General features: G+C 46.1%; 9 non-coding genes across 9 annotated transcripts; all 9 read left to right on the top strand.

Moving 5' to 3' along the window:
- The first annotated feature begins 1,262 nt into the window (after nt 1–1,262).
- On the top strand, nt 1,263–1,335 carry TRNAN-GUU (transfer RNA asparagine (anticodon GUU)). Its single transcript has one exon. It is a non-coding gene; the product is annotated as a tRNA-Asn (tRNA).
- A 1,101-nt stretch (nt 1,336–2,436) lies between these two features.
- On the top strand, nt 2,437–2,509 carry TRNAN-GUU (transfer RNA asparagine (anticodon GUU)). The gene has a single exon. It is a non-coding gene; the product is annotated as a tRNA-Asn (tRNA).
- Nucleotides 2,510–5,226: 2,717 nt separating this feature from the next.
- Nucleotides 5,227–5,299, top strand: TRNAN-GUU (transfer RNA asparagine (anticodon GUU)). The gene has a single exon. It is a non-coding gene; the product is annotated as a tRNA-Asn (tRNA).
- A 74-nt stretch (nt 5,300–5,373) lies between these two features.
- On the top strand, nt 5,374–5,446 carry TRNAY-GUA (transfer RNA tyrosine (anticodon GUA)). Its single transcript has one exon. It is a non-coding gene; the product is annotated as a tRNA-Tyr (tRNA).
- An 809-nt stretch (nt 5,447–6,255) lies between these two features.
- Nucleotides 6,256–6,328, top strand: TRNAN-GUU (transfer RNA asparagine (anticodon GUU)). Its single transcript has one exon. It is a non-coding gene; the product is annotated as a tRNA-Asn (tRNA).
- A 74-nt stretch (nt 6,329–6,402) lies between these two features.
- Nucleotides 6,403–6,475, top strand: TRNAY-GUA (transfer RNA tyrosine (anticodon GUA)). The gene has a single exon. It is a non-coding gene; the product is annotated as a tRNA-Tyr (tRNA).
- A 1,549-nt stretch (nt 6,476–8,024) lies between these two features.
- On the top strand, nt 8,025–8,097 carry TRNAN-GUU (transfer RNA asparagine (anticodon GUU)). The gene has a single exon. It is a non-coding gene; the product is annotated as a tRNA-Asn (tRNA).
- Nucleotides 8,098–21,312: 13,215 nt separating this feature from the next.
- On the top strand, nt 21,313–21,385 carry TRNAN-GUU (transfer RNA asparagine (anticodon GUU)). Its single transcript has one exon. It is a non-coding gene; the product is annotated as a tRNA-Asn (tRNA).
- Nucleotides 21,386–23,228: 1,843 nt separating this feature from the next.
- Nucleotides 23,229–23,301, top strand: TRNAN-GUU (transfer RNA asparagine (anticodon GUU)). The gene has a single exon. It is a non-coding gene; the product is annotated as a tRNA-Asn (tRNA).
- Nucleotides 23,302–26,147: the final 2,846 nt, after the last annotated feature.

The raw sequence follows: 26,147 nt of genomic DNA, 5'->3' as shown, positions 1-26,147 counted from the left end.
CCCACCCGGGAGCGGTGTTGTGAAGTCTCAAATGTAACGTAAAAAGCCAAAGTTTTTCCACAATACCTGACGACCGTTTAATTTTTGGGCTTCCGTGGTGCAATGGTTAGCGCGTTCGGCTGTTAACCAAAAGGTTGGTGGTTGGAGCCCACCCGGGAGCGGTGCTGTGAAGTATCAAATGTAACGTAAAAAGCCAAAGTTTTTCCACAATACCTGACGACCGTTTAATTTTTGAGCTTCCGTGGCGCAATGGTTAGCGCGTTCGGCTGTTAACCGAAAGGTTGGTGGTTCGAGCCCATCCGGGAGCGGTGTTGTGGGATCTCAAATGTATCGAAAAAAGCCTAAGTTTCTCCACAATACCTGACGACCATTTAATTTTTGGGCTTCCGTGGCGCAATGGTTAGCGCGTTCGACTGTTAACCGAAAGCTGGTGGTTCGAGCCCACCCGGGAGATGTGTTGTGGGGTGTCAGATGTAGCGTAAAATGTCAAAACTTTTCCACAATACGTGACAACCATTTAATTTCTGAGCTTCCGTAGCTCAATGGTTAGCGCGTTCGGCTGTTAACCAATAGGTTGGGTGTTCGAGCCCACCCGGGAGCGGTGTAGTGGGATCTCAAATGTATCGTAAAAAGCCAAAGTTTCTCCACAATACCTGACGACCATTTAATTCTTGGGCTTCCGTGGCGCAATGGTTAGCGCGTTCGGCTGTTAACCGAAAGGTTGGTGGTTCGAGCCCATCCGTGAGCGGTGTTGTGAGGTCTCAGATATGACGTAAAAAGTCAAAGTTTTTCCACAATACCTGACGAAAATTTAAATTTTGGGCTTCCGTGGTGCAATGGTTAGCGCGTTCGGCTGTTAACCGAAAGGTTGGTGGTTCGAGCCCACTCGGGAGCGGTGTTGTGAGATCTCACATGTAACGTAAAAATCCAAAGTTTTTCCACAATACCTGACGAACATTTAAATTTTGGGCTTCCGTGGCGCAATGGTTAGCGCGTTCGGCTGTTAACCGAAAGCTGGTGGATCGAGCCCACCCGGGAGATGTGTTGTGGGGTGTCAGATGTAGCGTAAAATGTCAAAACTTTTCCACAATACGTGACAACCATTTAATTTCTGAGCTTCCGTAGCTCAATGGTTAGCGCGTTCGGCTGTTAACCAATAGGTTGGGTGTTCGAGCCCACCCGGGAGCGGTGTTGTGGGATCTCAAATGTATCGTAAAAAGCCAAAGTTTCTCCACAATACCTGACGACCACTTAATTCTTGGGCTTCCGTGGCGCAATGGTTAGCGCGTTCGGCTGTTAACCGAAAGGTTGGTGGTTCGAGCCCACCCGGGAGCGGTGTTGTGAAGTCTCAAATGTAACGTAAAAAGCCAAGGTTTTTCCACAATACCTGACGACCATTTAATTTTTGGGCTTCCGTGGCGCAATGGTTAGCGCGTTCGGCTGTTAACCAACAGGTTGGTGGTTCGAACCCACCTGGGAGCGGTGTTGTGAGGTCTCAGATGTGACGTAAAAAGTCAAAGTTTTTCCACAATACCTGACGACCATTTCATTTCTGAGCTTCCTTGGCTCCATTGTTAGCGCGTTCGGATGTTAACCAAAAGGTTGGTGGTTCGAGTCCACCCGGGAGCGGTGTTGTGAAGTCTAAAATGTAACTTAAAAAGCCAAAGTTTTTCCACAATGCCTGACGACCGTTTAATTTTGGGCTTCCGTGGTGCAATGGTTAGCGCGTTCGGCTGTTAACCAAAAGGTTAGTGGTTGGAGCCCACCCGGGAGCGGTGTTGTGAGATCTCAAATGTAACGTAAAAATCCAAAGTTTTTCCACAATACCTGACGAACATTTAATCTTCGGGCTGCCGTTGCGCAATGGTTAGCGCCGTGGGCTGTTAACCGGAAGGTTGGTGGTTCGAGCCCATCCGTGAGCGGTGTTGTGAGGTCTCAGATATGACGTAAAAAGTCAAAGTTTTTCCACAATACCTGACGAAAATTTAAATTTTGGGCTTCCGTGGTGCAATGGTTAGCGCGTTCGGCTGTTAACCGAAAGGTTGGTGGTTCGAGCCCACTCGGGAGCGGTGTTGTGAGATCTCACATGTAACGTAAAAATCCAAAGTTTTTCCACAATACCTGACGAACATTTAAATTTTGGGCTTCCGTGGCGCAATGGTTAGCGCGTTCGGCTGTTAACCGAAAGCTGGTGGTTCGAGCCCACCCGGGAGATGTGTTGTGGGGTGTCAGATGTAGCGTAAAATGTCAAAACGTTTCCACAATACGTGACAACCATTTAATTTCTGAGCTTCCGTAGCTCAATGGTTAGCGCGTTCGGCTGTTAACCAATAGGTTGTGTGTTCGAGCCCACCCGGGAGCGGTGTTGTGGGATCTCAAATGTATCGTAAAAAGCCAAAGTTTCTCCATAATACCTGACGACCACTTAATTCTTGGGCTTCCGTGGCGCAATGGTTAGCGCGTTCGGCTGTTAACCGAAAGGTTGGTGGTTCGAGCCCACCCGGGAGCGGTGTTGTGAAGTCTCAAATGTAACGTAAAAAGCCAAGGTTTTTCCACAATACCTGACGACCATTTAATTTTTGGGCTTCCGTGGCGCAATGGTTAGCGCGTTCGGCTGTTAACCAACAGGTTGGCGGTTCGAACCCACCTGGGAGCGGTGTTGTGAGGTCTCAGATGTGACGTAAAAAGTCAAAGTTTTTCCACAATACCTGACGACCATTTCATTTCTGAGCTTCCTTGGCTCCATTGTTAGCGCGTTCGGATGTTAACCAAAAGGTTGGTGGTTCGAGTCCACCCGGGAGCGGTGTTGTGAAGTCTAAAATGTAACTTAAAAAGCCAAAGTTTTTCCACAATGCCTGACGACCGTTTAATTTTGGGCTTCCGTGGTGCAATGGTTAGCGCGTTCGGCTGTTAACCAAAAGGTTAGTGGTTGGAGCCCACCCGGGAGCGGTGTTGTGAGATCTCAAATGTAACGTAAAAATCCAAAGTTTTTCCACAATACCTGACGAACATTTAATCTTCGGGCTGCCGTTGCGCAATGGTTAGCGCCGTGGGCTGTTAACCGGAAGGTTGGTGGTTCGAGCCCATCCGGGAGCGGTGTTGTGAGGTCTTAGATGTAACGTAAAATTCAGAGTTTTTCCACAATACCTGACGAACAATTAATCTTTGGGTTTCCGTTGCGCAATGGTTAGCGCCGTCGGCTGTCAACCGAAAGGTTGGTGGTTCGAGCCCATCCGGGAGCGGTGTTTTGAGGTCTTAGATGTAACGTAAAAAGTCAAAGTTTTTCCACAAAACCTGACGACCATTTCATTTCTGAGCTTTCTTGGCTCCATGGTTAGCTCGTTCGGATGTTAACCAAAAGTTTGGTGGTTCAAGCCCACCCGGCAGCGGTGTAGTGGGATCTCAAATGTAACGTAGAAAGCCAAAGTTTTTCCACAATACCTGACGACCATTTCATTTCTGAGCTTCCTTGGCTCCATTGTTAGCGCGTTCGGATGTTAACCAAAAGGTTGGTGGTTCGAGTCCACCCGGGAGCGGTGTTGTGAAGTCTAAAATGTAACTTAAAAAGCCAAAGTTTTTCCACAATGCCTGACGACCGTTTAATTTTGGGCTTCCGTGGTGCAATGGTTAGCGCGTTCGGCTGTTAACCAAAAGGTTAGTGGTTGGAGCCCACCCGGGAGCGGTGTTGTGAGATCTCAAATGTAACGTAAAAATCCAAAGTTTTTCCACAATACCTGACGAACATTTAATCTTCGGGCTGCCGTTGCGCAATGGTTAGCGCCGTGGGCTGTTAACCGGAAGGTTGGTGGTTCGAGCCCATCCGGGAGCGGTGTTGTGAGGTCTTAGATGTAACGTAAAATTCAGAGTTTTTCCACAATACCTGACGAACAATTAATCTTTGGGTTTCCGTTGCGCAATGGTTAGCGCCGTCGGCTGTCAACCGAAAGGTTGGTGGTTCGAGCCCATCCGGGAGCGGTGTTTTGAGGTCTTAGATGTAACGTAAAAAGTCAAAGTTTTTCCACAAAACCTGACGACCATTTCATTTCTGAGCTTTCTTGGCTCCATGGTTAGCTCGTTCGGATGTTAACCAAAAGTTTGGTGGTTCAAGCCCACCCGGCAGCGGTGTAGTGGGATCTCAAATGTAACGTAAAAATCCAAAGTTTTTCCACAATACCTGACGAACATTTAATCTTCGGGCTGCCGTTGCGCAATGGTTAGCGCCGTGGGCTGTTAACCGGAAGGTTGGTGGTTCGAGCCCATCCGTGAGCGGTGTTGTGAGGTCTCAGATATGACGTAAAAAGTCAAAGTTTTTCCACAATACCTGACGAAAATTTAAATTTTGGGCTTCCGTGGTGCAATGGTTAGCGCGTTCGGCTGTTAACCGAAAGGTTGGTGGTTCGAGCCCACTCGGGAGCGGTGTTGTGAGATCTCACATGTAACGTAAAAATCCAAAGTTTTTCCACAATACCTGACGAACATTTAAATTTTGGGCTTCCGTGGCGCAATGGTTAGCGCGTTCGGCTGTTAAACGAAAGGTTGGTGGTTCGAGCCCACCCGGGAGCGGTGTTGTGAGATCTCACATGTAACGTAAAAATCCAAAGTTTTTCCACAATTACTGACGAAAATTTAATCTTTGGGCTTCCGTGGCGCAATGGTTAGCGCGTTCGGCTGTTAACCAAAAGGTTGGTGGTTCGAGCCCACCCGGGAGCGTTGTTGTGAAGTCTCAAATGTAACGTATAAAGCCAAAGTTTTTCCACAATACCTGACGACCATTTAATTTTTGGGCTTCCGTGGCGCAATGTTTAGCGCGTTCGGCTGTTAACCAATAGGTTGGTGGTTCGAGCCCACCCGGGAGCGGTGTTGTGGGATCTCGAATGTAATGCAAAATGCCAAAGTTTTTCCACAATACCTGACGACCATTTAATTCTTGGGCTTCCGTGGCGCAATGGTTAGCGCGTTCGGCTGTTAGCCGAAAGGCTTGTTGGTTCGAGCCCACCTGGGAGAGGTGTTGTGCGGTCTCAGATGTAGCGAAAAATGTCAAAACTTTTCCATAATTCGTGACAACCATTTAATTTCTGAGCTTCCGTGACTCAATGGTTAGCGCGTTCGGCTGTTAACCAATAGGTTTGTGGTTCGAGCCCACCCGGGAGCGGTGTTGTGGGATCTCAAATGTAACGTAAAAAGCCAAATTTTTTCCACAATACCTGACGACCGTTTAATTTTTGAGCTTCCGTGGCGCAATGGTTAGCGCGTTCGGCTGTTAACCGAAAGGTTGGTGGTTCGAGCCCACCCGGGAGCGGTGTTGTAAGATCTCAAATGTAACGTAAAAAGCCAAATTTTTTCCACAATACCTGACGACCATTTAATTTTTGGGCTTCCGTGGCGCAAAGGTTAGCGCGTTCGGCTGTAAACCGAAAGGTTGGTGGTTCGAGCCCATCCGTGAGCGGTGTTGTGAGCTCTCAGATGTGACGTAAAAAGTTAACGTTTTTCCACAATACCTGACGAACATTTATTTTTGGGCTTCCGTGGCGCAATGGTTAGCGCGTTCGGCTGTTAAACGAAAGGTTGGTGGTTCGAGCCCACCCGGGAGCGGTGTTGTGAGATCTCACATGTAACGTAAAAATCCAAAGTTTTTCCACAATTACTGACGAAAATTTAATCTTTGGGCTTCCGTGGCGCAATGGTTAGCGCGTTCGGCTGTTAACCAAAAGGTTGGTGGTTCGAGCCCACCCGGGAGCGGTGTTGTGAAGTCTCAAATGTAACGTATAAAGCCAAAGTTTTTCCACAATACCTGACGACCATTTAATTTTTGGGCTTCCGTGGCGCAATGTTTAGCGCGTTCGGCTGTTAACCAATAGGTTGGTGGTTCGAGCCCACCCGGGAGCGGTGTTGTGGGATCTCGAATGTAATGCAAAATGCCAAAGTTTTTCCACAATACCTGACGACCATTTAATTCTTGGGCTTCCGTGGCGCAATGGTTAGCGCGTTCGGCTGTTATCCGAAAGGCTTGTTGGTTCGAGCCCACCTGGGAGAGGTGTTGTGCGGTCTCAGATGTAGCGAAAAATGTCAAAACCTTTCCACAATTCGTGACAACCATTTAATTTCTGAGCTTCCGTGACTCAATGGTTAGCGCGTTCGGCTGTTAACCAATAGGTTTGTGGTTCGAGCCCACCCGGGAGCGGTGTTGTGGGATCTCATTTGTAACGTAAAAAGCCAAATTTTTTCCACAATACCTGACGACCGTTTAATTTTTGAGCTTCCGTGGCGCAATGGTTAGCGCGTTCGGCTGTTAACCGAAAGGTTGGTGGTTCGAGCCCACCCGGGAGCGGTGTTGTAAGATCTCAAATGTAACGTAAAAAGCCAAAGTTTTTCCACAATACCTGACGACCATTTAATTTTTGGGCTTCCGTGGCGCAAAGGTTAGCGCGTTCGGCTGTAAACCGAAAGGTTGGTGGTTCGAGCCCATCCGTGAGCGGTGTTGTGAGCTCTCAGATGTGACGTAAAAAGTTAACGTTTTTCCACAATACCTGACGAACATTTATTTTTGGGCTTCCGTGGCGCAATGGTAAGCGCGTTCGGCTGTTAAACGAAAGGTTGGTTGTTCGAGCCCACCCGGGAGCGGTGTTGTGAGATCTCACATGTAACGTAAAAATCCAAAGTTTTTCCACAATTACTGACGACCATTTAATTTTTGGGCTTCCGTGGCGCAATGTTTAGCGCGTTCGGCTGTTAACCAATAGGTTGTTGGTTCGAGCCCACCCGGGAGCGGTGTTGTGGGATCTCAAATGTAATGCAAAATGCCAAAGTTTTTCCACAATACCTGACGACCATTTAATTTTTGGGCTTCCGTGGCGCAATGGTTAGCGCATTCGGCTGTTAGCCGAAAGGCTTGTTGGTTCGAGCCCACCCGGGAGAGGTGTTGTGCGGTCTCAGATGTAGCGAAAAATGTCAAAACTTTTCCACAATTCGTGACAACCATTTACTTTCTGAGCTTCCGTGACTCAATGGTTAGCGCGTTCGGCTGTTAACCAATAGGTTTGTGGTTCGAGCCCACCCGGGAGCGGTGTTGTGGGATCTCAAATGTAACGTAAAAAGCCAAATTTTTTCCACAATACCTGACGACCGTTTAATTTTTGAGCTTCCGTGGCGCAATGGTTAACGCCGTCGGCTGTTAACCGAAAGGTTGGTGGTTCGAGCCCACCCGAGAGCGGTGTTGTAAGATCTCAAATGTAACGTAAAAAGCCAAAGTTTTTCCACAATACCTGACGACCATTTAATTTTTGGGCTTCCGTGGCGTAAAGGTTAGCGCGTTCGGCGGCTGTTAACCGAAAGGCTGGTGGTTCGAGCCCACCCGGGAGCGGTGTTGTGAGATCTCACATGCAACGTAAAAAGCCAAAGTTTTTCCACAATACCTGACGACCATTTAATTTTTGGGCTTCCGTGGCGCAATGGTTAGCGCGTTCGACTGTTAACCGAAAGGCTGGTGGTTCGAGCCCACCCGGAAGAGGTGTTGTGGGGTCTCAGATGTAGCGTAAAATGTCAAAACTTTACCACAATACGTGACAACCATTTAATTTCTGAGCTTCCGTAGCTCAATGGTTAGCGCGTTCGGCTGTTAACCGAAAGGTTGGTGGTTCGAGCCCATCCGGGAGCGGTGTTGTGAAGTCCAGATGTGACGTAAAATGTCAGAGTTTTTCCACAATACCTGACGACCATTGCATTTCTGAGCTTCCTTGGCTCCAAGGTTAGCGCGTTCGGATGCTAAACAAAAGGTTGGTGGTTCGAGCCCACCCGGGAGCCGTGTTGTGAAGTCTCAGATGTGACGTAAAAAGTCAAAGTTTTTCCACAATACCTGACGACCATTTAATTTTTGGGCTTCCGTGGCGTAAAGGTTAGCGCGTTCGGCGGCTGTTAACCGAAATGTTGGTGGTTCGAGCCCATCCGTGAGCGGTCTTGTGAGCTCTCAGATGTGACGTAAAAAGTTAAAGTTTTTCCACAATACCTGACGAACATTTAATTTTTGGGCTTCCGTGGCGCAATGGTTAGCGCGTTCGGCTGTTAACCGAAAGGCTGGTGGTTCGAGCCCACCCGGGAGCGGTGTTGTGAGGTCTCAGATGTGACGTTAAAAGTCAAAGTTTTTCCACAATACCTGACGAAAATTTAATTTTTGGGCTTCCGTGGCGCAATGGTTAGCGCGTTCGGCTGTTAACCGAAAGGTTGGTGGTTCGAGCCCACACGGGAGCGGTGTTGTGAGATCTCACATGCAACGTAAAAAGCCAAAGTTTTTCCACAATACCTGACGACCATTTAATTTTTGGGCTTCCGTGGCGCAATGGTTAGCGCGTTCGACTGTTAACCGAAAGGCTGGTGGTTCGAGCCCACCCGGAAGAGGTGTTGTGGGGTCTCAGATGTAGCGTAAAATGTCAAAACTTTTCCACAATACGTGACAACCATTTAATTTCTGAGCTTCCGTAGCTCAATGGTTAGCGCGTTCGGCTGTTAACCGAAAGGTTGGTGGTTCGAGCCCATCCGGGAGCGGTGTTGTGAGGTCTTAGATGTAACGTACAATTCAGAGTTTTTTTTTAAAATAACTGACGACCATTTATTTTTTGGGCTTCCTTGGCGCAATGGTTAGCGCGTTCGACTGTTAACCGAAAGGCTGGTGGTTCGAGCCCACCCGGAAGAGGTATTGTGGGGTCTCAGATGTAGCTTAAAATGTCAAAACTTTTCCACAATACGTGACAACCATTTAATTTCTGAACTTCCGTAGCTCAATGGTTAGCGCGTTCGGCTGTTAACCAATAGGTTGGGTGTTCGAGCCCACCCGGGAGCGGTGTTGTGGGATCTCAAATGTAATGCAAAATGCCAAAGTTTTTCCACAATTCCTGACGACCCTTTAATTTTTGGGCTTCCGTGGCGCAATGGTTAGCGCGTTCGGCTGTTAACTGAAAGGTTGGTGGTTCGAGCCCATCCGGGAGCGGTGTTGTTGGATCTCAAATGTATCGAAAAAAGCCAAAGTTTCTCCACAATACCTGACGACCATTTCATTTCTTAGCTTCCTTGGCTCCATGGTTAGCGCGTTCGGATGTTAACCAAAAGGTTGGTGGTACGAGCCCATCCGGGGGCGGTGTTGTGAGGTCTCAGATGTAACGTAAAAAGTCAAAGTTTTTCCACAATACCTAACGACCATTTCATTTCTGAGCTTCCTTGGCTCCATGGTTAGCGCGTTCGGATGTTAACCAAAAGGTTGGTGGTTCGAGCCCACCCGGGAGCGGTGTTGTGAAGTCTCAAATGTAACGTAAAAAGCCAAAGTTTTTCCACAATACCTGACGACAATTTAATTTTTGGGCTTCCGTGGCGCAATGGTTAGCGCGTTCGACTGTTAACCGAAAGGTTGGTGGTTCGAGCCCACACGGGAGCGGTGTTGTGAGATCTCACATGTAACGTAAAAATCCAAAGTTTTTCCACATTACGTGACGATCATTTAATCTTTGGGCTTCCGTTCCGCAATGGTTAACGCCGTCGGCTGTTAACCGAAAGGTTGGTGGGTCGAGCCCATCCGGGAGCGGTGTTGTGAGGTCTTAGATGTAACTTAAAATTCAGAGTTTTTTAAAAATAACTGACGAACATTTAATTTTTGGGCTTCCGTGGCGCAATGGTTAGCGCGTTCAGATGTTATTCAAAAGGTTTATGGTTCGAGCCCATCCGGGAGCGGTGTTGTGAAGTCCAGATGTGACGTAAAAAGTCAGAGTTTTTCCACAATACCTGACGACCATTGCATTTCTGAGCTTCCTTGGCTCCAAGGTTAGCGCGTTCGGATGCTAAACAAAAGGTTGGTGGTTCGAGCCCACCCGGGAGTCGTGTTGTGAAGTCTCAGATGTGACGTAAAAAGTCAAAGTTTTTCCACAATACCTGACGATCATTTAATCTTTGGGCTTCCGTTCCGCAATGGTTAACGCCGTCGGCTGTTAACCGAAAGGTTGGTGGTTCGAGCCCATCCGGGAGCGGTGTTGTGAGGTCTTTGATGTAACGTAAAATTCAGAGTTTTTTTAAAAATAACTGACGAACATTTAATTTTTGGGCTTCCGTGGCGCAATGGTTAGCGCGTTTAGCGGTTATTCAAAAGGTTTGTGGTTCGAGCCCATCCGGGAGCGGTGTTGTGAAGTCTCAAATGTAACGTAAAAAGCCAAAGTTTTTCCACAATACCTGACGACCATTTAATTTTTGGGCTTCCGTGGCGCAATGGTTAGCGCGTTCGATTGTTAACCGAAAGGCTGGTGGTTCGAGCCCACCTGGGAGAGGTGTTGTGCGGTCTCAGATGTAGCGTAAAATGTCAAAACGTTTCCACAATACGTGACAACCACTTAATTTCTGAGCTTCCGTGTCTCAGTGGTTAGCGCGTTCGGCTGTTAACCAATAGGTTTGTGGTTCAAGCCCACCCGGGAGCGGTGTTGTGGGATCTCAAATGTAACGTAAAAAGCCAAAGTTTTCCCACAATACCTGACGACCGTTTAATTTTTGGGCTTCCGTGGTGCAATGGTTAGCGCGTTCGGCTGTTAACCAAAAGGTTGGTGGTTCGAGCCCACCCGGGAGCGGTGTTGTGAAGTCTCAAATGTAATGTAAAAAGCCAAAGTTTTTCCACAATACCTGACGACCATTTAATTTTTGGGCTTCCGTGGCGCAATGGTTAGCGCGTTCGGCTGTTAACCAATAGGTTGGTGATTCGAGCTAATCCGGGAGCGGTGTTGTGGGATGTCAAATGTAATGCAAAATGCCAAAGTTTTTCCACAATTCCTGACGACCATTTAATTTTTGGGCTTCCGTGGCGCAATGGTTAGCGCGTTCGGCTTTTAACTGAAAGGTTGGTGGTTCGAGCCCATCCGGGAGTGGTGTTGTTGGATCTCAAATGTATCGAAAAAAGCCTAAGTTTCTCCACAATACCTGACGACCATTTAATTTTTGGGCTTCCGCGGCGCAATGGTTAGCGCGTTCGGCTGTTAACCAATAGGTTGGGTGTTCGAGCCCACCCGGGAGCGGTGTTGTGGGATCTCAAATGTATCGTAAAAAGCCAAAGTTTCTCCACAATACCTGACGACCATTTCATTTCTGAGCTTCCTTGGCTCCATGGTTAGCGCGTTCGGATGTTAACCAAAAGGTTGGTGGTACGAGCCCATCCGGGGGCGGTGTTGTGAGGTCTCAGATGTAACGTAAAAAGTCAAAGTTTTTCCACAATACCTAACGACCATTTCATTTCTGAGCTTCCTTGGCTCCATGGTTAGCGCGTTCGGATGTTAACCAAAAGGTTGGTGGTTCGAGCCCACCCGGGAGCGGTGTTGTGAAGTCTCAAATGTAACGTAAAAAGCCAAAGTTTTTCCACAATACCTGACGACCGTTTAATTTTTGGGCTTCCGTGGTGCAATGGTTAGCGCGTTCGGCTGTTAACCAATAGGTTGGTGATTCGAGCTAATCCGGGAGCGGTGTTGTGGGATCTCAAATGTAATGCAAAATGCCAAAGTTTTTCCACAATTCCTGACGACCATTTAATTTTTGGGCTTCCGTGGCGCAATGGTTAGCGCGTTCGGCTGTTAACTGAAAGGTTGGTGGTTCGAGCCCATCCGGGAGCGGTGTTGTTGGATCTCAAATGTATCGAAAAAAGCCTAAGTTTCTCCACAATACCTGACGACCATTTAATTTTTGGGCTTCCGTGGCGCAATGGTTAGCGCGTTCGACTGTTAACCGAAAGGCTGGTGGTTCGAGCCCACCCGGAAGAGGTGTTGTGGGGTCTCAGATGTAGCTTAAAATGTCAAAACTTTTCCACAATACGTGACAACCATTTAATTTCTGAACTTCCGTAGCTCAATGGTTAGCGCGTTCGGCTGTTAACCAATAGGTTGGGTGTTCGAGCCCACCCGGGAGCGGTGTTGTGGGATCTCAAATGTATCGTAAAAAGCCAAAGTTTCTCCACAATACCTGACGACCATTTCATTTCTGAGCTTCCTTGGCTCCATGGTTAGCGCGTTCGGATGTTAACCAAAAGGTTGGTGGTACGAGCCCATCCGGGGGCGGTGTTGTGAGGTCTCAGATGTAACGTAAAAAGTCAAAGTTTTTCCACAATACCTAACGACCATTTCATTTCTGAGCTTCCTTGGCTCCATGGTTAGCGCGTTCGGATGTTAACCAAAAGGTTGGTGGTTCGAGCCCACCCGGGAGCGGTGTTGTGAAGTCTCAAATGTAACGTAAAAAGCCAAAGTTTTTCCACAATACCTGACGACCGTTTAATTTTTGGGCTTCCGTGGTGCAATGGTTAGCGCGTTCGGCTGTTAACCATAAGGCTGGTGGTTCGAGCCCACCCGGAAGAGGTGTTGTGGGGTCTCAGATGTAGCGTAAAATGTCAAAACTTTTCCACAATACGTGACAACCATTTAATTCCTGAGCTTCCGTAGCTCAATGGTTAGCGCGTTCGGCTGTTAACCGAAATTCCCTTACAAAAATCTTCTTAAGAACTCTTAAGAAAATTCCTTGGGAAATTGCTTTGGAAATCCTTAAGGCGTTCTTTTGGAAATTGGGGAATATTGGCCTCTTTTTCTTTGGAAATTACTTTGGAAATATCTTTGGAAATTTCTTGGGAAATATCTTTGGAATTTTCATGGGAAATATCTTTGGAATTTTCTTGGGAAATATCTTTGGAATTTTCTTGAGAAATATCTTTGGAATTTTCTTGAGAAATATCTTTGCAATTTTCATGGGAAATATCTTTGGAATTTTCTTGGGAAACCTCTTTGGAATTTCCTTGGGAAATGTCTTTGGAATTTCCTTGGGAAATGTCTTAGGAATTTCCTTGGGAAATGTCTTTGGAATTTCTTTGGAAAATGTCTTAGGAATTTCCTTGGGAAATATCTTTGGAATTTCCTTGGGAAATATCTTTGGAATTTTCTTGAGAAATATCTTCGGAATTTACTTGGGAAATGTGTTGGGAATTTACTTGGAAATGTCTTTGGAAATATCTATGTTATTTTCTTGGGGAACATATAGAGAAGGTTATGGGGTAAATTAATTTAGTCCCTAGAAACGAGGATAGCTCTCACATGCAGAACCATATCCCAATACTGGGAGTACAGTTCTTATATGGTGAATTACACCCCTTACAGCGAGGGAAATTCTCGCATGCAGTGTGAAATTGCTTATAAAGTCAGACTTTTAAACATCCGTAAACGGCGGAAAGTTTAAACCTTGTGCAATTGTATAGGGTACTAAGTGGGTTTTGGAGGCTTTAATGGCCAAGCAGTAGATCCATACGTTGTTGTTAAATTTAATGATGTATATTCATTGAGAGTTTTTTGAGTACCAGAAACGCGTTTAACCTAATTATCTCTACAATATTTCTAAAAAAATATTTATTTTGGACTCTAATTACGCTCGAAATAAAGATGAAACATGCCATAAGAGAATTAAGCAACAATTCCGACTGCCAGCTTAGATTCCATGTAAATCTAAACAACGATTTTAATTACTCTTACTTTACTTTTAATCTATTTTATCCTTTAAATAAACACCTCACGGATTATTAAAGGCAAAAAAAAAGAAAAAATATGTAAATATAACATTTCATTTCAGCACATGCTGAGCCTTAGCTACGGAACAAGTCTTCGTTAAACGTTTTTAATAGGGGTGTGCGAATACCACTTTTTGGGTATCGAACCGGTTATCGAATACCAAAAAATTTTCCTTATCAAATACCGAATCGAATAGTTTATTCCAAATCGAATACCGAATAGTTGGGCCTTGGTAATTTTTTTCCTTCCCGATTAATCGCGAATAGTTAAGCCTAGTAACCGCGAATATTTAACCCTAATATTCGCGAATACTAGGCCAACTATTCGCGGTTAATCGGGTAGTAACCCTAATATTCGCCAATAGTCAATACAAAGTAAGGAGAAGAACATTAGAAGCTCCTAAATTTCAAAATACCCCTCCTCATTGGTGGTCAAGTATTTCTTAAAATTTTCCTATGCACTTGCTGGTAGTTTTTGATGGGAGACAAATAAAATTGGATGAAATTTTTTTAAATAAGGTGGGTCTCTCTAGAGCCAAGGACCTAAATTTATGGTAGTCGAACTTTAACCGAATAGTCAGTTCGGTATTCGATATTCGAATCGAATAGTGAAAATGGGCTTATCGAATACCGAATCGAATTATTCGGTTCGGTATTCGATCGAATTATTCAATTGAAACGGTTAACCGCACACCTCTAGTTTTTAAATTTTTTAACCATTAAGTTAAGGAAAACTTTAGCTAAACAATTTGGGTAAAAATATTTTGAGATAATTATACGTAAAGCATAATTGCAATATATCTGGCCCTTTGAAATTCATCTCTAAAATTCTTAACTAATTTCGTTGGAAAATAAACCCTAGACCTTCTTTGGAAATATATCTCTTGAATTCCAAACGAATTTCTTTGGAAAATAAACCCTAGATCTTCTTTGGAAATTTAGCTCTAGAGTTCCTAAAGAATTCCTTTAGAAAATAATCCCTAGACATTCTTAGGAAATTTAGTCTAAAATTCCTTAAGAATTTCTTGGGAAAAATAATTCCAAGACATTCTTAGGAAATTTATCTCTAGAATTACTTAGGAATTTCTTTAGAAAATAAACCTTTTACATTCTTTGGAGATTTATCTTTAGAATTTCTAAAGAATTTCTTTAGAAAATAATCCCAAGACATTCTTAAGAAATATATCTCTAGAATTCCTAAAGATTTCTTTAGAAAATAATCCCAAGACATTCTTTGGAAATTTATCTCTAGAATTCCTAAAGAATTTCTTTAGAAAATAAACCTTATACATTCTTTGGAAATTTATCTTTAGAATTCCTAAAGAATTTCTTTGGAAAATAAACCCAAGACATTCTTTGGAAATTTATCTTTAGAATTCCTAAAGAATGTCTTTGGAAAATAATCCCAAGACATTCTTTGGAAATTTAACTTTAGAATTCTTAAAAAATTTCTTTGGAAAATAATCCCAAGACATTCTTTGGAAATTTATCTCAAGAATTCTTTAGGAAATTCCAAGGAAGTCTTTGGAAATAGTTTCTTTAGAAAATGATCCCAAGGGCTCCGTAGGGTTCCAAAGAAATTCCATTAGAACTCTTAAGAAGATTTTTGTAAGGGAAGGTTGGTGGTTTGAGCCCATCCGGGAGCGGTGTTGTGAGGTCTTAGATGTAACGTAAAATTCAGAGTTTTTTTAAAAATAACTGACGACCATTTAATTTTTGGGCTTCCGTGGCGCAATGGTTAGCGCGTTCGACTGTTAACCGAAAGGCTGGTGGTTCGAGCCCACCCGGAAGAGGTGTTGTGGGGTCTCAGATGTAGCGTAAAATGTCAAAACTTTTCCACAATACGTGACAACCATTTAATTCCTGAGCTTCCGTAGCTCAATGGTTAGCGCGTTCGGCTGTTAACCGAAAGATTGGTGGTTCGAGCCCATCCGGGAGCGGTGTTGTGAGGTCTTAGATGTAACGTAAAATTCAGAGTTTTTTTAAAAATAACTGACGACCATTTAATTTTTGGGCTTCCGTGGCGCAATGGTTAGCGCGTTCGACTGTTAACCGAAAGGCTGGTGGTTCGAGCCCACCCGGAAGATGTGTTGTGGGGTCTCAGATGTAGCTTAAAATGTCAAAACGTTTCCACAATACGTGACAACCATTTAATTTCTGAACTTCCGTAGCTCAATGGTTAGCGCGTTCGGCTGTTAACCAATAGGTTGGGTGTTCGAGCCCACCCGGGAGCGGTGTTGTGGGATCTCAAATGTATCGTAAAAAGCCAAAGTTTCTCCACAATACCTGACGACCATTTCATTTCTGAGCTTCCTTGGCTCCATGGTTAGCGCGTTCGGATATAAAACCAAATGGTTGGTGGTACGAGCCCATCCGGGGGCGGTGTTGTGAGGTCTCAGATGTAACGTAAAAAGTCAAAGTTTTTCCACAATACCTAACGACTATTTCATTTCTGAGCTTCCTTGGCTCCATGGTTAGCGCGTTCGGATGTTAACCAAAAGGTTGGTGGTTCGAGCCCACCCGGGAGCGGTTTTGTGAAGTCTCAAAAGTAACGTAAAAAGCCAAAGTTTTTCCACAATACCTGACGACCGTTTAATTTTTGGGCTTCCGTGGTGCAATGGTTAGCGCGTTCGGCTGTTAACCATAAGGTTGGTGGTTGGAGCCCACCCGGGAGCGGTGTTGTGAAGTATCAAATGTAACGTAAAAAGCCAAAGTTTTTCCACAATACCTGACGACCATTTAATTTTTGGGCTTCCGTGGCGCAATGGTTAGCGCGTTCGGCTGTTAACCAAAAGGTTGGGTGTTCGAGCCCACCCGGGAGCGGTGTTGTGGGATCTCAAATGTATCGTAAAAAGCCAAAGTTTCTCCACAATACCTGACGACCATTTAATTCTTGGGCTTCGGTGGCGCAATGGTTTGCGCGTTCGGCTGTTAACCGAAAGGTTGGTGGTTCGAGCCCATCCGTGAGCGGTGTTGTGAGGTCTCAGATATGACGTAAAAAGTCAAAGTTTTTCCACAATACCTGACGAACATTTAATCTTTGGGCTTCCGTGTAGCAATGGTTAGCGCGTTCGGCTGTTAGCCGAAAGGCTTGGTGGTTCGAGCCCACCCGGGAGAGGTGTTGTGCGGTCTCAGATGTAGCGTAAAATGTCAAAACTTTTCCACAATACCTGACGACCATTTAATTCTTGGGCTTCGGTGGCGCAATGGTTTGCGCGTTCGGCTGTTAACCGAAAGGTTGGTGGTTCGAGCCCATCCGTGATTGGTGTTGTGAGGTCTCAGATATGACGTAAAAAGTCAAAGTTTTTCCACAATACCTGACGAACATTTAATCTTTGGGCTTCCGTGTAGCAATGGTTAGCGCGTTCGGCTGTTAGCCGAAAGGCTTGGTGGTTCGAGCCCACCCGGGAGAGGTGTTGTGCGGTCTCAGATGTAGCGTAAAATGTCAAAACTTTTCCACAATACGTGACAACCATTTAATTTCTGAGCTTCCGTGGCGCAATGGTTAGCGCGTTCGGCTGTTAACCGAAAGGTTGGTGGTTCGAGCCCATCCGTGAGCGGTGTTGTGAGCTCTCAAATGTGACGTAAAAAGCTAAAGTTTTTCCACAATACCTGACGACCATTTAATTTTTGGGCTTCCGTGGCGCAATGGTTAGCGCCGTCGGCTGTTAACCGAAAGGTTGGTGGTTCGAGCCCATCCGGGAGCGGTGTTGTGAGGTCTTAGATGTAACGTAAAATTCAGAGTTTTTTTAAAAATAACTGACGAACATTTAGTTTTTGGGCTTCCGTGGCGCAATGGTTAGCGCGTTCGGCTTTTATTCAAAAGGTTTGTGGTTCGAGCCCATCCGGGAGCGGTGTTGTGAAGTCTCAGATGTGACGTAAAAAGCCAAAGTTTTCCCACAATACCTGACGACCGTTTAATTTTTGGGCTTCCGTGGTGCAATGGTTAGCGCGTTCGGCTGTTAACCAAAAGGTTGGTGGTTCGAGCCCACCCGGGAGCGGTGTTGTGAAGTCTCAAATGTAACGTAAAAAGCCAAGGTTTTTCCACAATACCTGACGACCATTAAATTTTTGGGCTTCCGTGGCGCAATGGTTAGCGCGTTCGGCTGTTAACCAATAGGTTGGTGGTTCGAACCCACCCGGGAGCGGTGTTGTGGGATCTCAAATGTAATGCAAAATGCCAAAGTTTCTCCACAATACCTGACGACCATTTCATTTCTGAGCTTCCTTGGCTCCATGGTTAGCGCGTTCGGATATAAAACCAAATGGTTGGTGGTACGAGCCCATCCGGGGGCGGTGTTGTGAGGTCTCAGATGTAACGTAAAAAGTCAAAGTTTTTCCACAATACCTAACGACTATTTCATTTCTGAGCTTCCTTGGCTCCATGGTTAGCGCGTTCGGATGTTAACCAAAAGGTTGGTGGTTCGAGCCCACCCGGGAGCGGTTTTGTGAAGTATCAAATGTAACGTAAAAAGCCAAAGTTTTTCCACAATACCTGACGACCATTTAATTCTTGGGCTTCGGTGGCGCAATGGTTTGCGCGTTCGGCTGTTAACCGAAAGGTTGGTGGTTCGAGCCCATCCGTGAGCGGTGTTGTGAGGTCTCAGATATGACGTAAAAAGTCAAAGTTTTTCCACAATACCTGACGAACATTTAATCTTTGGGCTTCCGTGTAGCAATGGTTAGCGCGTTCGGCTGTTAGCCGAAAGGCTTGGTGGTTCGAGCCCACCCGGGAGAGGTGTTGTGCGGTCTCAGATGTAGCGTAAAATGTCAAAACTTTTCCACAATACGTGACAACCATTTAATTTCTGAGCTTCCGTGGCGCAATGGTTAGCGCGTTCGGCTGTTAACCGAAAGGTTGGTGGTTCGAGCCCATCCGTGAGCGGTGTTGTGAGGTCTCAAATGTATCGTAAAAAGCCAAAGTTTCTCCACAATACCTGACGACCATTTCATTTCTGAGCTTCCTTGGCTCCATGGCTAGCGCGTTCGGATATAAAACCAAATGGTTGGTGGTACGAGCCCATCCGGGGGCGGTGTTGTGAGGTCTCAGATGTAACGTAAAAAGTCAAAGTTTTTCCACAATACCTAACGACTATTTCATTTCTGAGCTTCCTTGGCTCCATGGTTAGCGCGTTCGGATGTTAACCAAAAGGTTGGTGGTTCGAGCCCACCCGGGAGCGGTTTTGTGAAGTCTCAAAAGTAACGTAAAAAGCCAAAGTTTTTCCACAATACCTGACGACCGTTTAATTTTTGGGCTTCCGTGGTGCAATGGTTAGCGCGTTCGGCTGTTAACCATAAGGTTGGTGGTTGGAGCCCACCCGGGAGCGGTGTTGTGAAGTATCAAATGTAACGTAAAAAGCCAAAGTTTTTCCACAATACCTGACGACCATTTCATTTCTGAGCTTCCTTGGCTCCATGGTTAGCGCGTTCGGATATAAAACCAAATGGTTGGTGGTACGAGCCCATCCGGGGGCGGTGTTGTGAGGTCTCAGATGTAACGTAAAAAGTCAAAGTTTTTCCACAATACCTAACGACTATTTCATTTCTGAGCTTCCTTGGCTCCATGGTTAGCGCGTTCGGATGTTAACCAAAAGGTTGGTGGTTCGAGCCCACCCGGGAGCGGTTTTGTGAAGTATCAAATGTAACGTAAAAAGCCAAAGTTTTTCCACAATACCTGACGACCATTTAATTCTTGGGCTTCGGTGGCGCAATGGTTTGCGCGTTCGGCTGTTAACCGAAAGGTTGGTGGTTCGAGCCCATCCGTGAGCGGTGTTGTGAGGTCTCAGATATGACGTAAAAAGTCAAAGTTTTTCCACAATACCTGACGAACATTTAATCTTTGGGCTTCCGTGTAGCAATGGTTAGCGCGTTCGGCTGTTAGCCGAAAGGCTTGGTGGTTCGAGCCCACCCGGGAGAGGTGTTGTGCGGTCTCAGATGTAGCGTAAAATGTCAAAACTTTTCCACAATACGTGACAACCATTTAATTTCTGAGCTTCCGTGGCGCAATGGTTAGCGCGTTCGGCTGTTAACCGAAAGGTTGGTGGTTCGAGCCCATCCGTGAGCGGTGTTGTGAGGTCTCAAATGTATCGTAAAAAGCCAAAGTTTCTCCACAATACCTGACGACCATTTCATTTCTGAGCTTCCTTGGCTCCATGGCTAGCGCGTTCGGATATAAAACCAAATGGTTGGTGGTACGAGCCCATCCGGGGGCGGTGTTGTGAGGTCTCAGATGTAACGTAAAAAGTCAAAGTTTTTCCACAATACCTAACGACTATTTCATTTCTGAGCTTCCTTGGCTCCATGGTTAGCGCGTTCGGATGTTAACCAAAAGGTTGGTGGTTCGAGCCCACCCGGGAGCGGTTTTGTGAAGTCTCAAAAGTAACGTAAAAAGCCAAAGTTTTTCCACAATACCTGACGACCGTTTAATTTTTGGGCTTCCGTGGTGCAATGGTTAGCGCGTTCGGCTGTTAACCATAAGGTTGGTGGTTGGAGCCCACCCGGGAGCGGTGTTGTGAAGTATCAAATGTAACGTAAAAAGCCAAAGTTTTTCCACAATACCTGACGACCATTTAATTTTTGGGCTTCCGTGGCGCAATGGTTAGCGCGTTCGGCTGTTAACCAAAAGGTTGGGTGTTCGAGCCCACCCGGGAGCGGTGTTGTGGGATCTCAAATGTATCGTAAAAAGCCAAAGTTTCTCCACAATACCTGACGACCATTTAATTCTTGGGCTTCGGTGGCGCAATGGTTTGCGCGTTCGGCTGTTAACCGAAAGGTTGGTGGTTCGAGCCCATCCGTGATTGGTGTTGTGAGGTCTCAGATATGACGTAAAAAGTCAAAGTTTTTCCACAATACCTGACGAACATTTAATCTTTGGGCTTCCGTGTAGCAATGGTTAGCGCGTTCGGCTGTTAGCCGAAAGGCTTGGTGGTTCGAGCCCACCCGGGAGAGGTGTTGTGCGGTCTCAGATGTAGCGTAAAATGTCAAAACTTTTCCACAATACGTGACAACCATTTAATTTCTGAGCTTCCGTGGCGCAATGGTTAGCGCGTTCGGCTGTTAACCGAAAGGTTGGTGGTTCGAGCCCATCCGTGAGCGGTGTTGTGAGCTCTCAAATGTGACGTAAAAAGCTAAAGTTTTTCCACAATACCTGACGACCATTTAATTTTTGGGCTTCCGTGGCGCAATGGTTAGCGCCGTCGGCTGTTAACCGAAAGGTTGGTGGTTCGAGCCCATCCGGGAGCGGTGTTGTGAGGTCTTAGATGTAACGTAAAATTCAGAGTTTTTTTAAAAATAACTGACGAACATTTAGTTTTTGGGCTTCCGTGGCGCAATGGTTAGCGCGATCGGCTTTTATTCAAAAGGTTTGTGGTTCGAGCCCATCCGGGAGCGGTGTTGTGAAGTCTCAGATGTGACGTAAAAAGCCAAAGTTTTCCCACAATACCTGACGACCGTTTAATTTTTGGGCTTCCGTGGTGCAATGGTTAGCGCGTTCGGCTGTTAACCAAAAGGTTGGTGGTTCGAGCCCACCCGGGAGCGGTGTTGTGAAGTCTCAAATGTAACGTAAAAAGCCAAAGTTTTTCCACAATACCTGACGACCATTTAATTTTTGGGCTTCCGTGGCGTAAAGGTTAGCGCGTTCGGCGGCTGTTAACCGAAAGGTTGGTGGTTCGAGCCCATCCGTGAGCGGTCTTGTGAGCTCTCAGATGTGACGTAAAAAGTTAAAGTTTTTCCACAATACCTGACGAACATTTAATTTTTGGGCTTCCGTGGCGCAATGGTTAGCGCGTTCGGCTGTTAACCGAAAGGCTGGTGGTTCGAGCCCACCCGGGAGCGGTGTTGTGAGGTCTCAGATGTGACGTAAAAAGTCAAAGTTTTTCCACAATACCTGACGAAAATTTAATTTTTGGGCTTCCGTGGCTCAATGGTTAGCGCGTTCGGCTGTTAACCGAAAGGTTGGTGGTTCGAGCCCACACGGGAGCGGTGTTGTGAGATCTCACATGCAACGTAAAAAGCCAAAGTTTTTCCACAATACCTGACGACCATTTAATTTTTGGGCTTCCGTGGCGCAATGGTTAGCGCGTTCGACTGTTAACCGAAAGGCTGGTGGTTCGAGCCTACCCGGAAGAGGTGTTGTGGGGTCTCAGATGTAGCGTAAAATGTCAAAACTTTTCCACAATACGTGACAACCATTTAATTTCTGAGCTTCCGTAGCTCAATGGTTAGCGCGTTCGGCTGTTAACCGAAAGGTTGGTGGTTCGAGCCCATCCGGGAGCCGTGTTGTGAGGTCTTAGATGTAACGTATAATTCAGAGTTTTTTTTTAAAATAACTGACGACCATTTATTTTTTGGGCTTCCGTGGCGCAATGGTTAGCGCGTTCGACTGTTAACCGAAAGGCTGGTGGTTCGAGCCCACCCGGAAGAGGTGTTGTGGGGTCTCAGATGTAGCTTAAAATGTCAAAACTTTTCCACAATACGTGACAACCATTTAATTTCTGAACTTCCGTAGCTCAATGGTTAGCGCGTTCGGCTGTTAACCAATAGGTTGGGTGTTCGAGCCCACCCGGGAGCGGTGTTGTGGGATCTCAAATGTATCGTAAAAAGCCAAAGTTTCTCCACAATACCTGACGACCATTTAATTCTTGGGCTTCGGTGGCGCAATGGTTTGCGCGTTCGGCTGTTAACCGAAAGGTTGGTGGTTCGAGCCCATCCGTGATTGGTGTTGTGAGGTCTCAGATATGACGTAAAAAGTCAAAGTTTTTCCACAATACCTGACGAACATTTAATCTTTGGGCTTCCGTGTAGCAATGGTTAGCGCGTTCGGCTGTTAGCCGAAAGGCTTGGTGGTTCGAGCCCACCCGGGAGAGGTGTTGTGCGGTCTCAGATGTAGCGTAAAATGTCAAAACTTTTCCACAATACGTGACAACCATTTAATTTCTGAGCTTCCGTGGCGCAATGGTTAGCGCGTTCGGCTGTTAACCGAAAGGTTGGTGGTTCGAGCCCATCCGTGAGCGGTGTTGTGAGCTCTCAAATGTGACGTAAAAAGCTAAAGTTTTTCCACAATACCTGACGACCATTTAATTTTTGGGCTTCCGTGGCGCAATGGTTAGCGCCGTCGGCTGTTAACCGAAAGGTTGGTGGTTCGAGCCCATCCGGGAGCGGTGTTGTGAGGTCTTAGATGTAACGTAAAATTCAGAGTTTTTTTAAAAATAACAGACGAACATTTAGTTTTTGGGCTTCCGTGGCGCAATGGTTAGCGCGATCGGCTTTTATTCAAAAGGTTTGTGGTTCGAGCCCATCCGGGAGCGGTGTTGTGAAGTCTCAGATGTGACGTAAAAAGCCAAAGTTTTCCCACAATACCTGACGACCGTTTAATTTTTGGGCTTCCGTGGTGCAATGGTTAGCGCGTTCGGCTGTTAACCAAAAGGTTGGTGGTTCGAGCCCACCCGGGAGCGGTGTTGTGAAGTCTCAAATGTAACGTAAAAAGCCAAAGTTTTTCCACAATACCTGACGACCATTTAATTTTTGGGCTTCCGTGGCGTAAAGGTTAGCGCGTTCGGCGGCTGTTAACCGAAAGGTTGGTGGTTCGAGCCCATCCGTGAGCGGTCTTGTGAGCTCTCAGATGTGACGTAAAAAGTTAAAGTTTTTCCACAATACCTGACGAACATTTAATTTTTGGGCTTCCGTGGCGCAATGGTTAGCGCGTTCGGCTGTTAACCGAAAGGCTGGTGGTTCGAGCCCACCCGGGAGCGGTGTTGTGAGGTCTCAGATGTGACGTAAAAAGTCAAAGTTTTTCCACAATACCTGACGAAAATTTAATTTTTGGGCTTCCGTGGCTCAATGGTTAGCGCGTTCGGCTGTTAACCGAAAGGTTGGTGGTTCGAGCCCACACGGGAGCGGTGTTGTGAGATCTCACATGCAACGTAAAAAGCCAAAGTTTTTCCACAATACCTGACGACCATTTAATTTTTGGGCTTCCGTGGCGCAATGGTTAGCGCGTTCGACTGTTAACCGAAAGGCTGGTGGTTCGAGCCTACCCGGAAGAGGTGTTGTGGGGTCTCAGATGTAGCGTAAAATGTCAAAACTTTTCCACAATACGTGACAACCATTTAATTTCTGAGCTTCCGTAGCTCAATGGTTAGCGCGTTCGGCTGTTAACCGAAAGGTTGGTGGTTCGAGCCCATCCGGGAGCCGTGTTGTGAGGTCTTAGATGTAACGTATAATTCAGAGTTTTTTTTTAAAATAACTGACGACCATTTATTTTTTGGGCTTCCGTGGCGCAATGGTTAGCGCGTTCGACTGTTAACCGAAAGGCTGGTGGTTCGAGCCCACCCGGAAGAGGTGTTGTGGGGTCTCAGATGTAGCTTAAAATGTCAAAACTTTTCCACAATACGTGACAACCATTTAATTTCTGAACTTCCGTAGCTCAATGGTTAGCGCGTTCGGCTGTTAACCAATAGGTTGGGTGTTCGAGCCCACCCGGGAGCGGTGTTGTGGGATCTCAAATGTATCGTAAAAAGCCAAAGTTTCTCCACAATACCTGACGACCATTTAATTTCTGAGCTTCCTTGGCTCCATGGTTAGCGCGTTCGGATGTTAACCAAAAGGTTGGTGGTACGAGCCCATCCGGGGGCGGTGTTGTGAGGTCTCAGATGTAATGTAAAAAGTCAAAGTTTTTCCACAATACCTAACGACCATTTCATTTCTGAGCTTCCTTGGCTCCATGGTTAGCGCGTTCGGATGTTAACCAAAAGGTTGGTGGTTCGAGCCCACCCGGGAGCGGTGTTGTGAAGTCTCAAATGTAACGTAAAAGCCAAAGTTTTTCCACAATACCTGACGACCATTTAATTTTTGGGCTTCCGTGGCGCAATGGTTAGCGCGTTCGGCTGTTAACCAATAGGTTGGTGATTCGAGCCCATCCGGGAGCGGTGTTGTGGGATCTCAAATGTAATGCAAAATGCCAAAGTTTTTCCACAATTCCTGACGACCCTTTAATTTTTGGGCTTCCGTGGCGCAATGGTTAGCGCGTTCGGCTGTTAACTGAAAGGTTGGTGGTTCGAGCCCATCCGGGAGCGGTGTTGTTGGATCTCAAATGTATCGAAAAAAGCCTAAGTTTCTCCACAATACCTGACGACCATTTAATTTTTGGGCTTCCGTGGCGCAATGGTTAGCGCGTTCGACTGTTAACCGAAAGGCTGGTGGTTCGAGCCCACCCGGAAGAGGTGTTGTGGGGTCTCAGATGTAGCGTAAAATGTCAAAACTTTTCCACAATACGTGATAACCATTAAATTTCTGAGCTTCCGTAGCTCAATGGTTAGCGCGTTCGGCTGTTAACCGAAAGGTTGGTGGTTCGAGCCCATCCGGGAGCGGTGTTGTGACGTCTTAGATGTTACGTAAAATTCAGAGTTTTTTTTAAAAATAACTGACGACCAATTAATTTTTGGGCTTCCGTGGCGCAATGGTTAGCGCGTTCGACTGTTAATCGAAAGGCTGGTGGTTCGAGCCCACCCGGAAGAGGTGTTGTGGGGTCTCCGATGTAGCTTAAAATGTCAAAACTTTTCCACAATACGTGACAACCATTTAATTTCTGAACTTCCGTAGCTCAATGGTTAGCGCGTTCGGCTGTTAACCAATAGGTTGGGTGTTCGAGCCCACCCGGGAGCGGTGTTGTGGGATCTCAAATGTATCGTAAAAAGCCAAAGTTTCTCCACAATACCTGACGACCATTTAATTTCTGAGCTTCCTTGGCTCCATGGTTAGCGCGTTCGGATGTTAACCAAAAGGTTGGTGGTACGAGCCCATCCGGGGGCGGTGTTGTGAGGTCTCAGATGTAATGTAAAAAGTCAAAGTTTTTCCACAATACCTAACGACCATTTCATTTCTGAGCTTCCTTGGCTCCATGGTTAGCGCGTTCGGATGTTAACCAAAAGGTTGGTGGTTCGAGCCCACCCGGGAGCGGTGTTGTGAAGTCTCAAATGTAACGTAAAAGCCAAAGTTTTTCCACAATACCTGACGACCATTTAATTTTTGGGCTTCCGTGGCGCAATGGTTAGCGCGTTCGACTGTTAACCAATAGGTTGGTGATTCGAGCCCATCCGGGAGCGGTGTTGTGGGATCTCAAATGTAATGCAAAATGCCAAAGTTTTTCCACAATTCCTGACGACCCTTTAATTTTTGGGCTTCCGTGGCGCAATGGTTAGCGCGTTCGGCTGTTAACTGAAAGGTTGGTGGTTCGAGCCCATCCGGGAGCGGTGTTGTTGGATCTCAAATGTATCAAAAAAAGCCTAAGTTTCTCCACAATACCTGACGACCATTTAATTTTTGGGCTTCCGTGGCGCAATGGTTAGCGCGTTCGACTGTTAACCGAAAGGCTGGTGGTTCGAGCCCACCCGGAAGAGGTGTTGTGGGGTCTCAGATGTAGCGTAAAATGTCAAAACTTTTCCACAATACGTGATAACCATTAAATTTCTGAGCTTCCGTAGCTCAATGGTTAGCGCGTTCGGCTGTTAACCGAAAGGTTGGTGGTTCGAGCCCATCCGGGAGCGGTGTTGTGACGTCTTAGATGTTACGTAAAATTCAGAGTTTTTTTTAAAAATAA

The sequence above is a fragment of the Phalangium opilio genome, unplaced genomic scaffold, assembly GCF_054372755.1.
Source record: "Phalangium opilio isolate 3A_F unplaced genomic scaffold, DU_Popi_V2 ptg000019l_1, whole genome shotgun sequence".
Classification (NCBI taxonomy): domain Eukaryota; kingdom Metazoa; phylum Arthropoda; class Arachnida; order Opiliones; family Phalangiidae; genus Phalangium; species Phalangium opilio.
This window is presented reverse-complemented; position numbering and strand designations above follow the sequence as displayed.